General features: G+C 35.3%; 1 protein-coding gene across 1 annotated transcript in view; it reads left to right on the top strand.

Annotated features, from left to right (window-relative positions):
* Positions 1-15,006, top strand: part of IMMP2L (inner mitochondrial membrane peptidase subunit 2) — an 867,877-nt gene that overhangs the window by 663,053 nt on the left and 189,818 nt on the right. The window lies entirely within an intron of this gene.

Genomic DNA, 15,006 nt, shown 5'->3' with positions numbered 1-15,006 from the left:
AAGGCAGTCGCTTAACCAACTGAGCCACCCAGGTGCCCCGGTAAGTCCCAAAAATTTTGTCCACATTTAATTTATAACAGAAATGCGGACATTCCTTATGCCTTGTTTATATTCTATGAAATATGTGATTAAACTGATATTTTGTAATTTTTTTCATTTTGAATGCATATGGAAATTCTCTATGAACTCTCGAAATAAATCATTATGTAAAGTGAAGAATATTTTAGTTAGTAGAAACTGAGCCTGACTTCTAGTTACCTATGTCTGTTTAAAAACTTGCATCTTTAGCTCATTAGTTTTTCCTATAGCTAGACCTATCTATATTTGTTACGTATGTGTAAATTAATATTGAGCACATTCAGATATGTTTGCAAAAACAATTACCTGCATGCTTTTGTCTAAAACTAAATGTTGATGGTCTATAAAACAATTTCTATCACGTATTATGAGTGACCACTATTATTGTCCCTAGAGGATGAGCCACTTTGACTTACCTTTGGCTAAAAGTACAATAAGAGAGGTGGGGTTGGATGGGTGTTGTATGGATAAGTGGAAGAAAACTTTATATTTGATTACTCCTACTTCTTTTTGGGGGGAGTGTTTGCAGTGATGATAATAAAACCTTCTAAGGTCTTTTTTGCTTTTGAATAGTAATTATTACAAAAATGCAATTTAATATTTTTAGGGTATATCAAAGATGGGATGAACAGATTGGAAATGTTGTAGGTCATTTAGAGTGTGGTAGAAGTGACTTATGAAAAAATTTAGTAGCAACTTGAAAATGAAAATAAATCATCTAAAAGCTGTTTTATTTCTCTCTCATCAATGAGATTTAATCTATTGAGTGTATCATGTTGTTGGCCAAATCCACATTAAAATTATGGTTAACTTTGGTTTGGGTTTTAATTCATTAGGGTAGTGACTCTGAAATCAAGTGTTAAAATTATTGTGTTTTGTTATCAGGTGTGGGGTGTGTGGTGAATAATTAGGTATTCGTAATAAAGTACTAGAGTTTGAGGTTGCTTTGCTTTTTCTTTATGAATAAATAAAGCCAATGCAATATAGCTTATATAATTACTATTATTGTCAATCTATCCTATTCCATATGCTTTCTTATTTGGGAGAGAAAATGATAGAGTTGATAGTCAGAATACTGGGAATTGCCTGTAACCCTCAGTGTATCATATCTATTGTGAAGCTCTTCCTGGGCTCCATTTTCTGCTGTGCCCTCAATGATAGCATTTCGTACCATTGAACTGTGAATATATCCAGGAAGGTGTACCAGCTATGGAAATATCCTCTGTCATTTATATCTCTCAAAGAGAAAGCGGGTCACCTTGGTGGCTCAGTTGGTTAAGTGTCGGACTCTTGATTTTCCTCAAGTCATGATCTCAGGGTCCTGAGATTGAGCCCCGTGGCAGGCTCCCAGCGTAGAGCCTGCTTAAGATTCTCCCTCTCCCCCTCTGTCTGCCCCTCCCCCTGCTTGAGTGCATGCTCTCTCTAAAAATAAATAAATAAATAAATAATAAAATAGAGAAAGTAAGAACCATGTATGAAGGATCCCCCTGTGTTTATTACAATAAGCATTTACAGTATGCAAAACAATATATATTTGTGTGCAGCACTTTAATGCCATTTGGTTTAAATTGTGTTTTTAAATGAAGTCTACTTGTTCAATAAAACATGACCAATAATAAGAGTCAGAGGCACAAAACCATTGTGAAATTTAGTGGTTGTTTTCTTCCCTTTTTAATTGTTATAAACAAACAAACAAGCATAAAGTCCCTTGGTTCATGGGGTGGGCTAAGCTATCAATGTCCATTCACTTAACTAGTTTTATTTTTATTTTTCAAAATTATGTGAAGAACATTTCTAGGATGAAGGAAAACATTCGTCATGTCCTGTATAAAGCTATTTGTATTTGATGAGTTACAGGACATCTTTATTTTACTTTTACAATGAACTCTCCTGTTTTGTGTACCAATAGCATTTATGACTAGGAACAATTATTAATATTGATGCTCCCAAGCACATCTTAAAAGGACAAAAGGGGAAACAAGTGAAATAAAACTTGCAATCCTTACTTAAAGCTAAACTGTGATACTGGAGTATAGAGTTTTCTTATTGCATTTTTTAAAAGATTTTATTTATTTATTTGAGAAAGACAGTGAGAGCATGAGTGGGGAGAGGGGAGAGAGAGAGAGAGAGAGACAATCTCAGGCAGATTCCACACTGATCATCGAGTCCCATACAGGGCTGGATCCCAGGACCTGGAGCCCATGACCGGAGCTGAAATCAAGAGTCAGGCACTTAACCAACTGAGGCACCAGGTGCCCCTCTTCCTCTCTTCCATTTTTGATTAATGAATGGTTATTGGAGTATTTTGGTGATTATTTTAAAGTTTTTATAATTCTAAAAAATAAAAGCTAAGATTTTGCAATTCTAAAAAACTAAAATAGTTTTGAATTTTAAAATTCATATATACTTGGAAATTATTATATTTTTCAATAATTCTAAGTTGCATATTTTGGCTTATCAATCAGTGTACTTGGAGGTTATATGTGGAAGGTCACTAAGCTCTAGGCTTTCTGGATGGTTGATTCATTTTTCCCCTTGGAAGTGGGGAATGCACGTTTTCTTGATGTAAACAATCTATCTTAAGGCAGCCAGGATTGTCTCTGAGATGCTTATCTTGACTTTTTGATTGAAGTCTTTATCCTTCATTTGCCTCCCAAATAATTTCAGAAATGTATCCAAATAGTTTTACCTGCTTTAACTTTTTGAATAGTAATTATACTCTATAATAGAATTTACCTAGTTTATTTTAAATTGTGGCCTACCAGCAGTCATAATGGAGGTAACTTTTTCCATATTCAGGTAGACTATTGCTTGAAATCTAAAGAAGAATAAGAAAGAATGTCTCATTCTGGTGTTTTTCTAGTTTGTTTTATTATTTCTTATTTATTCTTTAACATTTCAGTTTGCTTTTCTGATTTGTTTTATTGCCACTATGTGGAGACTTTCAGGAGGGAATGAAATAGTTATGAGTAAAAGATGAATAATGGATTATGAATTTAAAGATGGCAATATTGATATAGCAATAGAATACATACAGAAGAACAAGATCCAACAGCTGTACTTTTAAATTATAGAGAATGACATTATAGGAAGAAACAGAAATCAGATAATTTTGGTTATGGACATCATCAATCAATTAACTTGTATGGGTCTACATTTCCTCATGTTTTTTCTTCTCTGAATCCAACTTAAATAAATAATAAAAAGTATATATTTTATCTCAATAAGTGATAAAATTTATTTAATCGTATTCCTATGATATATATAACCAAAAGATATATCATCACAATTTTAGTAAACATCCTCAGCAACCTAAAATAAGAGCATAATTAAATAAAGTGTGGTTCATTCCGAGGTTGAAATATTATCAGTCATTAAAAATTATATTTGTGACATACATGACATAATGTTCATGATATTGTTTTAAGTAAAAGCATAAATACCAGAATAAATAGTATTATGTTAATTGTTTCCAGACGTAATGACTATGGTTGATTCTTTTTTGTACCTTTGTACTTTTTTGTGTGTGTTTTAAAAGATTTGCAACAAGGGGCGCCTAGGTGGCTCAGTTGGTTAAGCGACTGCCTTCGGCTCAGGTCATGATCCTGGAGTCCTGGGATCGAGTCCCACATCGGGCTCCCTGCTCAGCGGGGAGTCTGCTTCTCCCTCTGACCCTCCCCCCTCATGTGCTCTCTCTCTCTCATTCTCTCTCTTTCTCTCAAATAAATAAATAAAATCTTTAAAAAAAAAGATTTGCAACAAGTTTTATTATTTTTATAATTAGAAAAAAAACTAAGTTCTTTTAAAAAGTAGGATAAAGCTGTTTAAAGTAAATGGCTTCTAAGTTTCATTCTGACTCTTAAGTTTTATAAATATGTTTTATGGTCCTATGACCAGAGGGGAAAATATCACATATGTCATTGGGTAGGAAATGTTTCAATTATGAAAAATATCTCTGTGGAATATCTACATGGTAAACCTCTTGAATATATCATCATAACACAGTGACAGAAAATGTCCTATCTTATAATATGGATTCACTAATGTATGACTTTAGCTTAGATTTCTAGTGTGAGAAATAGCTTCTGTAATCTTCCTTTAAAACTATGATAATTATCTAGAAGTGTTTTTCAGTTACTTTATTTTGTTGGATTATATATTAAAGATATCTGATGATTCTGATATATTGGTTTATGATTGCTTAGAATATTTTTTTTTTTAAAGATTTTATTTATTTATTTGAGAGAGAGAGAATGAGAGACAGAGAGCATGAGAGGGAGGAGGGTCAGAGGGAGAAGCAGACTCCCTGCCGAGCAGGGAGCCCGATGCGGGACTCGATCCCGGGACTCCAGGATCATGACCTGAGCCGAAGGCAGTCGCCCAACCAACTGAGCCACCCAGGCGCCCAGAATATTTGATAAGCTCTTCTCTTACCAATTCTTTTGTTCTATGAAATTAGTGTCTTTCTCTTTACCGGCCCTACTTCCATGTAGATAACATTAAGACACTTTCTCCTGTAGCCATGTTGTTGTTCTTTGCAAGCACTCAGAAGTAACTGATTATAATCGATATTGATGAATTTTCTGCTTGCTTTAAAATGAAAGTGCATTTGGGGCAGCCTGGGTGGCTCAGTCTGTTAAGCTTCTGCCTTCTGCTTAGGTCATGATCCCAGTATTGGGATCCCTCTGTTGGGCTCCGTGTTCATGGGAGAGTCTGCTTCTCTCTTTCCCTCTCCTCCTCCCCTTGCTCGTGCTCTCTCTCTCTCAAAATAAATAAGTAAAATCTTAAAAAAAAATTAAAATAAAAGCACATTAAAAGAAAGTATTTGTGTGTGTGCATGCATAGTTGTGAATTTTCAAATAGTAATTTTTAAATATTTCAGATTCGCAGACTTTCCATCAGTTAAAAATGTATATAGCATTTCATTCTTCTATTTACTATATTCATTTCAGTACTTATATTTGAAATATCCTCATAGCTATTCAGTCCTTGTGGTGAAAACACAAATGTGACTCTTTCCATGTCTTCCACTGGGTTCATACATTTTCTCTCTTTGAAGTTTTTCTTTCATTCCATTTAGCTTGAAGTCACGAGCCACTGAGATCCTCTCAGTGTTTGCTGTATAGTGATTTGTTGTAAAGAATATGTGTTATAATTCTAGTTACTTAGTATCTAAATCAAGTAATTTATTTTTACTACATTGACCAAAGAACATTAGAAAAAGAACTTTTGGCTTAAACACTTCAAGGCAAAGATAACCTTTCCAAGAATGTATAAACGTGTTTTGATTTTTGGGTTTGTGATCATAGTGTCATCTTGTGAACAGTTTGTGTGCAGGCACCATGAAGCAGAACTGGACAGTTTGGGTGTAGGAACTATGCGTGATATACCGCCTTTATCTGAGACTGGAAACTGCAAGTTATACTAAGTATGAATTCTTTTTAGTTCCAAGTCATTTGGAAAATAGCTAATCTAATCAGTTATTTCATGGATACCTAATTAAATAAAATATTAGCCCCCTAGGATGTTTTCTTGAAGGAAATATACCTAACAGGAAATTATAGTTTTAGAATAAATGAATAGTAGAAATATTACTTATTAATTAAATGAAACAATTGTCTACAAGTGATGATATATAAGCAATCATTGAAAGGACGATTAAAATTCCACAGAGTTCCTTTTGAGCCTAATGAAGTTCAAAGTCTTTTACTTTTTAAAAAAAACTAGTGAAAAGGTAAAGAGGAGGAGCAAAGTTTATGTTTTTATATCATACGAGCCTTTCGGTTATGTCATCAAGGCACATTTTGAACATCTATTATTTGTCCACATTTGATTTTAGCCTGGATTCTGATGGGTAGAATGGGTCAGGAGAGATGAGGATTGTATTAACTAGAGATAGGTTCCTAGATTAGGTAATACATGTGGGATATGAACATTTTAAGAGGTTTACTATCTAGTCATGCCTGTTTTGAACCTTTTCCCTACATAACACATTTTTGGTAAAAGAGAAATACAGTATGTGATTAGGGCAGCAAAACAAGATTCTTGGAGATGCAAGAAGGCTGAAAGAAAGATAATAGGTAGGGAAGTTTTTATATATTTTTTTAAAGATTTTATTTATTTATTTGAGAGAGAGAGAATGAGAGACAGAGAGCACGAGAGGGAAGAGGGTCAGAGGGAGAAGCAGACCCGCGGCTGAGCAGGGAGCCCGATGTGGGACTCGATCCCGGAACTCCAGGATCACGACCTGAGCTGAAGGCAGTCGCTTAACCAACTGAGCCACCCAGGCGCCCGGAAGTTTTTATATTTTTGAGACTACAGGACAAAGGGAGGATTTGGGACGGAATCTGGGGAGACATTTAAAACGTTCAGAGGTTGTAAGAACTGAGATTCAAGTCCTACATAATAAGGAGCACATTGAACTTGTGAGTCTTGCCAAACCTTTGGGCTCTGTCATCAGGGATGCACTGATGCCTGGAGGGAGCAGGGGCGAGAGTAACTCGACTTCAAGGAAGGATAGCCTAGAGGGGAGGCAGACAACCAGGCAGACACAACACTTTATAAGAGGTGCTCCACATGGGGGCATGACAGGGCCTCTTAGAAGAGTAGACGTTTGTGTATTAAAAACCCATAAGAAAAAAAACTGGAAAATTTCCTAGGAGGATTTGGTAGAACAGAGTGTTCTGAAATCTGTGAAATAATAACTGGTAAAATCTCATATTGCATAAAACACTTTAGATGCTGCATGTTTTGTGAAGTGGTTTATGCCTGGAGGGGTTAATTGGTTTCAGCTGCATTGAAAACACTCTGCTTATACAATACAGAATAATCTTGTGGACATATGAAAGTGAATTAACATTTCATTTTATTTATTGTTGAAGTGTAGCACTTCCCTTGTATAAGTTCTCTTGAGCAGCTAGAGTAACTTTTCTTTAAAATCAGCCATTTTCAAATAAAGAAGAAGGTCATTAGATTGTGTTGACAGGATCCAAATAAAGTGTTCTATTCACACTTTCTTTGAAACATGTTGCTTAGACTTTAATTGGTGATGTTTTCTTGTTTTCTTATAGTACATGCTTTTGTTCATTTAAAATTTTTGTTAGGAACTAAAATAATCTGTATTTTATAGAAAAATAATGATTCTTAAGGTCTGTATCTTGGTGTTTTCCTTCAGTTGTTTCTCACAGTTCCCCTTAAACAGTGCTGGAACTGAACAACTTCACATTTTATTTAGGTATAATTTTCATTTGGTTGATGTTGACAAAGGCAGACATTTCATAAAAAGTCCAAAGCCAATTAAAAGAAATGCCAGTATAATAAAAATATCTGTATAACCAAAGATGGCTAAGAGTCAGTAAAGAGCCTGTTCTCTGGAGCAATATTCAAAACAGAGAAAGGCCAGTACAACAAAAAGAAACAAAAGTCCCTTGGGATTAGTACTGCTTTTAGTTGGATTTGTTACTGTACAGTTAGGACATCAAAAAAGTATGATTTAAAAAAGAGAGTATGGAGGGCGCCTGGGTGGCTCAGATGCTTAAGCGTCTGCCTTCGGCTCAGGTCATGATCCCAGGGTTCTGGGATTGAGTCCCACATCGGGCTCCCTGCTAGGCGGGGAGCCTGCTTCTCCCTCTGCCTCTGCCTCTCTCTCTCTCTCTCTCTCTGACTTTCATGAATAAATAAATAAAACATTTAAAAAATTATTTAAAAAAAGAGTATGGAAAGATAATGCCAACTAAAGATAGTGGTGAAGTAAATAATATCATCCCCCCATACACCCCACCGAGAACAGAAACAATCTGAGCTTCCATTTCTACCAAATCAAATTTTGCTTTCTGTCTTAATTATTCTGCTAGTGTAGAAATCATTTTCCACATGACTTCATTTTCAGATAAGAGAAAGGTCAGCAGAATTGTCATTAGACTTCATTGCTATGGCAGATACTGTTCCTTTGGGCTGTTTAGTTACAGAATTAAGCATGTTCATTTTATTAGAAATGTATATTTACTGACAGCAAGTGGGTCAGTAGCCAGGATTTGGTGAAATCCATACAGTGTTATTAATTTAGCAATTTTATAAGCTCTTAGAATTTTTTAAAAGTGGAATTGAAACCTTTATCTTATTATTTGTAAGACATAATTGGTGTCTGTCTACATGACTGGTGTTTTCACAGAAAAATAAAATGGGAAATAGGAGGGGTCCAGAAGAGGAGAAAATCCTGCTCTTGCCTAGTCTAGACAATAAAAGGAGAAAAAAACTGCTATTAAATATACTGTGATTTAAGGTTTGAGATTGAATGCCCTCATTTCAATGGATATCTACTTATAAAATATTTATCAGACAATTTTTTGCTCTCTACTAAATATGCAAACAACAAACTATGTAAATGACTTTGTCTTTTGACTGAGCTTCTGGGAGATAGCTTTCTTTGGAAGTTTTAAATTTTCCTAAAGCTTGTAAGATAATCTTAAAAAATGACTCTGCTTTGTGTCAGCATCTTATTGGTTATATTTATTGAAATGACTTGAAAGAGAATTAAAAGATCAGTTTGATTGTCAGTGACTGGAGTGATTTTTTTTCTGTGTAAAAGAACCATAAAGGGAGCCTATAATGAATCACAGTAACCACAGTTTTAGATATTATTGACAGGAAGACCCATGCGGGTTTGTGGTATATTAAAATTTGTCAAACTTGGTGGATCAAGTGAAAGTACAGTTCTCTGATCCAGCGGCCAGAATCGGAGCCAGGAGGGGAGTTCTATTGATGGGACCTTGGAGACCCCGTGTCATTTGCACCCTGTAAGTGATTCCCGATCCAGCAACTCCCGGATAATTCTGCTCCAACCCATCCTGTCACTAAGAATTTTTCTGAGAAGAACTCTGATCACATCGTGCCACTTCTTAAAGCAGTATCATCAGCCTACAGCACCTATCATAATTAATGAAGAAATGTTAGAAGTCTTCCCTTTTAAATCAGAAACAAGGCAAGAAGGTCCAGCCTCAACGCTTCTGTTGAATGTTGCGCTAAAGGTCATTGCCAGTGCAGGTTAGGGCAAGAGAGAGAAATAAAAGATGTAGAGCTTGGAAAGGAGGATTCCAAGCTGTTTTTCCCTCTTAAGGATGTTATTATCTACTTAGAAAACCGAAGAAGAATCTGCAGAATTATTAAGACAGTCTTGCAAGTTTACTAGTGTAAGAGCTATCTATACAATCATCAACCATGTGTAGACATCATCAACAAATAAAAAACACACCCTTAAAGAATTTGCCACTTAAAATAGCAATAAAGAATTCAGGATAGTAGTTTCTTCTGGAAGAGGAGGGAGTGAATATGATTGGGGAGGGGTGAACAGGGATGGCGAATTACTGGTACTGTCTTATATCTTACATAGGGGGTGGGTATATAGGTGTTCCTGATATTATGCTTCATGCCTTTTATGTCTGAAATATGATAGAATATTTTTTATTATTTTTTAAATTTAAATTTTAGGTAGTTAACATACAGTGCAATATTGGCTTCTGGAGTAGAATATTGGCTTCTGGAGTAGAATTCATTACTTACATACAACACCCAATGCTCATCACAAGTGTCCTCCTTAATACCCATCCCCCATCTAGCCCATCCCCCACCCACGTCCCTCCATCAGCCCTCAGTTTGTTCTCTATTGTTAAGAGTCTCTTATGGCTTGTTTCCCTCTCTCCTTTTCTTTTCTTTTTCCCCTTCCCATATGTTCATCTTTTCTCTTTCTTAAATTCCACATATGAGTGAAATCATATAGTATTATCTTTCTCTGACTGACTTATTTCACTTAACATAATACACTCTAACTCCATCCATGTTGTTGCAAATGGCAAGATTTCATTCTTTTTTTTTTTTAATGTTTTATTTATTTATTTGAGAGAGAGAGAATGAGAGACAGAGAGCATGAGAAGGAGGAAGGTCAGAGGGAGAAGCAGACTCCCCGCTGAGCAGGGAGCCCGATGCGGGACTCGATCCCGGGACTCCAGGATCATGACCTGAGCCGAAGGCAGTCGCTTAACCAACTGAGCCACCCAGGCGCCCCAAGATTTCATTCTTTTTTATGCCTGAGTAATATTCCATTGTGTGTGTGTGTGTGTGTGTGTGTGTGTGTGTGTGTGTGTATCTTCTCTATCCATTCATCAGTTGATGGACATTTGGGCTCTCTCCATAGTTTGGCTATTGTTGATAATGCTGTTGTTGAAAAACATCGGGGTGCATGTATCCCTTCAAGTCAGTATTTTTGTATCCTTTGGGTAAATACTTACTAGTGCAATTGCTGGATGGTGGGGCAGTTCTATTTTAACATTTTGGGGAAACTCCATGCTGTTCTTCAGAGTGGCTGTACCAGCTGGCATTCCCACCAACAGTGCAAGAGGTTTCCCTTTCTCTGCATCCTCGCCAGCAGTTCTTGTTTCTTGTGTTGTTAATTTTAGCCATCCTGACAGGTGTGAGATGGTATCTCATCATGGTTTTGATTTGTATTTCCCTGTTGATGAGTGAGAATATTTCTCATAACTACATAAACAAAAATATTAAAAGTTGGTATCAGTGGCCACACATCACATGGCAGGTTTCCCCTAATATTTGTGGGGTCAAGGGCACTGGAACTTCACATACCACATATCTAAATACTTAACAGCTATAAATCAAGCTAAAAATCTGTTAAATGAAATATGTTCCTTTCTCTTAACTTGATAAATGTACCTTAATATGTCTAAAACCAGCAAATACAAGAAAGATGACTGAATTTAATTATTACTAGTCTGCATAGTCTGTTGAAAGGTGTATGATGTTTGAAAGAGTGATATAATAAAGACACATGTAATTCAAAAGTTATTATATGTTTATCCATAAAATTTTTCTGGCCTCCATTTCAACAAAATCACTATGCTGTTAAAATACAGATTTTCACATAATTTGCATTGCATTTATAATAGTTATATAAAATATTAAAATAATATTTAACTGCATTTGCAGTGTAGAAAATCTGAATATATGTTTATCAAAATGTAAATGAAAGTAAATACAAACAATTAAAAAGTAACTTTTTTTGAATTTTTCCAAAAACTTTTTTGGAAAGTATCCTAAAAAAAATAAAACTATCAAAATTATTTGAATAAAACTGAATTTTTAGATATTTTAAAAAGCAATTAAATCTTATATATTGTTATAAAAATAAACGTATTTACAGGTTAAGGTTTTAGTTTCTATATAGTTGTCTATGTAAAGAGTCAGTATTATGCTTCATGCATATTATATCCTGAACTACATACATACAAATTTAAGAGGCATTAAAAAGTCATTTAAATTTTTGGACAGGAGGGTAATAAAAAAGAAGAGGCATGTCAGGAAGACTGATTTAGGACAATTATGAATGAAAGATTAGATTGCAAGCAGGCTATTGGTAGAGAAATGCAATTATTGATGACAGCATTGGTCCAAGTGGGAGATGATTAGTCCCTAGACTAAGGTGGCTGTAATAAAAATATGAAGAAGTGGATTGATTTGAGAATCCTTAGGAACCAAGAATTGATTGGATGCATGTTAGATTCTGTGGCCTAGAATTAATGCACCATATCTGTTAGAGAAGTTCACCAGCTGAAATATTGAACTGCTTTCATGTTCACCTTTGATGGATCAAACCTTAAAATTAAGCATGATCTCATTCCTTTTGATGGCTGCATAATATTCCATTGTATATATATACCACATCTTCTTTATCCATTCATCTGTCGATGGACATCTTGGCTCTTTCCACAGTTTGCCTATTCTTGCCATTTGCAACGACGTGGATGAAACTGGAGGGTATTATGTTGAGCAAAATAAGTCAAACAGAGAAAGACATGTATCATATGACCTCACTGATATGAGGAATTCTTAATCGCAGGAAACAAACTGAGGGTTGCTGGAGTGGGGGGTGGGGTGGGAGGGATGGGGTGACTGGGTGATAGACACTGGGGAGGGTATGTGCTCTGGTAAGCGCTGTGAATTGTGCAAGACTGTTGAATCTCAGATCTGTACCTCTGAAACAAATAATGCAATATATGTTAAGAAAAAAAAAAAAGAAGAAGAAGAAGAAGATAGCAGGAGGGGAAGAATGAAGGGGGGGAAATCGGAGGGAGAGATGAACCATGAGAGACTATGGACTCTGAGAAACAAACAGGGTTTTAGAGGGGAGGGGGGTGGGGGGGTTGTGTCAGCCCAGTGATGGGTATTAAGGAGGGTACATACTGCATGGAGCACTGGGTGTTATGCACAAACAATGAATCATGAAACACTACATCTAAAACTAATGATGTGATGTATGGGGATAATATAAGAATAAAAAAATTTAAAAAAAAATTAAGCATGAAGAGCTTAAAGCGTACCCATATGTTTGTGATCATTTTTATGTGGAAGACCAAAAGATGGAGGTGACAAAGCGATGTCTCCAAGCTCCTTTCATTTGCAGAGCACTTGCAGATATATTTCAGGGAGCAGTCTTGGCTACCTGACGAGAATTATAGTGCCTCATCATGATTACATTTGCTGTCCCAATCGTGGGAGGGATAATCGAATCGTGCTTATGACTCATTAAAACTTACAGGCAAATATTATTCCATCAAAATTCTGTCTCCATACACTTAGCATCCATGCCAGCTGATGCACTACCCACCCATTTCACAGACCTTTTCTGTTCTTTTTCTAAAGTTCTCACATATTTCAAGGGGTGAAGGCAATTCCTAGAAATGTAGAGGCTAATGAGAAGGAAATATATTTTGTAAAAGCAAATATTTTTATTGTTAAACTGGCTGACAGAAAAGCAAGTTTAAAAAAATTTCCTTCCAGGGCTTCTGCGTGGCTCAGTCCATTAAACATCTGACTCTTAATTTCGGCTCAGGTCACGATCTCAGGGTCCTGAGATGGAGTCCTGCATTTGGCTCTGCATTGGCCATGGAACCTGTTTAAGATTCTCTCTCTCCCTCTGCCCCTCCCCACCATGCGGTCTCACTCTCTTTAAAAAAAAAAATTCCTTTCCATTATTATTACTATTTAAAATTATTATTTAAAATGTAAATGTATATATTTCAAAATTTAAGGTATTTTTAAAAAGAGAAAAGAAATTACTCCTTTTGCTGATGGAATGATATAGAACATCCACACTAATTTCACTTAACATTAACTAATCTGTTCTTTAAATAAAATTGTAGTATTAAAATAAATATATTGGTATTGTGATCTGTGAGGGAAAGGGGAAATTATCAGTCCTCATCAAGTCATCTGGGGCTTAGTTTTTTGATACTAAACCTGATTTCCATAACAATAATAATTATTGATTAGAATCTACTTTAGACTAACAACTACATTAGTCTGAAGTTTTACATAGACTTCCAGTGACTTTACTTATAATTGAAGAGCTTTAACCAAACCATTTTCAAAGCTACTTAAATATCTCTTGTTGTGAACTATATTTGCCTATTCCTACAAAGCCTTCTCTTTTTTAAGATTTTATTTATTTATTTGCCAGAGAGAGAGGGAGGGGGAGAGAGAGAGAGAGCGCAAGGAGGGGAAGCGGCAGGCAGAGGGAGAAGGCGGCCGCTTAACCAACTGAGCCACCCCGGTGTCCCCCTACAGAAGCTTTAAACTCTATCTGCCTCATATCTTTTGGGAAGCTGCAGGCAAATGAAAGGTCCCTCTTAAATGAGCCATGATTATATTTAGGTTATTCATATAAATTACATTTACAAAACAGGCTAATGAGATTATATATTATGTCATTTCTACAGATCATTATGGAATTGTGTAGATTCTGGTCAAGGAAAAATTCTAATCTTAAAATATTTTGTCCAGAGGCTTTTGAAACAAACTTAATTGTGTGCTTCTTCTAACATTGAAAACAAACAAAAAACCCAAAATAAAAACATAGGTATTTGCTCAGTCTTTCAAACAAAGAAAAATTAAGTCATGGTGCCATTAAATGGATGAATTCTTTACATCTAGAGGCATGGTTTCACTGGACTGCTGCTTCCAGATTTAATACATTGCCCTGAACTGACTGCAAACTAATAGTACAAAATGGGCAAGGCCATTTAAAAGGTCATTCATCAAAGTGCATGGTATTTAAATAACCTTTTTTGCCCAGATGGACATTGCTGGTTAAACTGACAATATCTTTTCAAATAGTATGACACTGTTGAGTCACACAAGTATACTTTATAAGAAGTTTAAATAAATTTTCAAGAGTAAGTTCTTGTTTGATTTTATTATAATCACATAATACTTCTCTATATTTGAATTTGAAAAAAAAATCACCATGCTTTACCTGCAGTATTTTTCTCTTTAGATGAAAACTACTATTTGATTGCAGGAAATTCCCTCTATAGCCTTTATATATTTCATACAACAATAATGTTAATGTGAATTTGTATTACTTGCTTCTATACTCTATCATTACCCTTGCTTCACTCCTCATTCTTTTGGAGTTCATTATCCACAATATCTTTTTTTTTTTAATCTCACCAAAGGAAATTTGGTATTTAGTTTTAAGAAAGATTATGCATAAGATGTGCCTTTATGGAAGGGGTTTAAATAGGATATGCCTGTGTATGAGGATATTAACCCTGAATTAATATGTTATTATCCTTTAGGTTCAGGAAGATTGCCCTCTTTATAAAATTATTTTCTATATTCTCTGTTTTTAATTCCTAAAAGTCTCCAACGTGGCCATGGAGACTATTATCATGATCCTTTGATTAGTATGTCTGCTCAAATGTGCTTTTCTATAACCTCAGTCCAGTTTAAAAATAAACCAGCCAAAAACATCATGAATCATGCAAGGCAGAATCATTTTCAAATGCATGAAAAATATACTCTGTATATTCTTCATGCTTAATTGAAAGTAAACTGGGCCTAGAGTAAATTATAATGTCT

The sequence above is a fragment of the Neomonachus schauinslandi genome, chromosome 12, assembly GCF_002201575.2.
Source record: "Neomonachus schauinslandi chromosome 12, ASM220157v2, whole genome shotgun sequence".
NCBI classification, from domain to species: domain Eukaryota; kingdom Metazoa; phylum Chordata; class Mammalia; order Carnivora; family Phocidae; genus Neomonachus; species Neomonachus schauinslandi.
The sequence above is the reverse complement of the archived record's forward strand: the minus strand, read 5'-3'. Positions and strand labels throughout refer to the sequence as shown.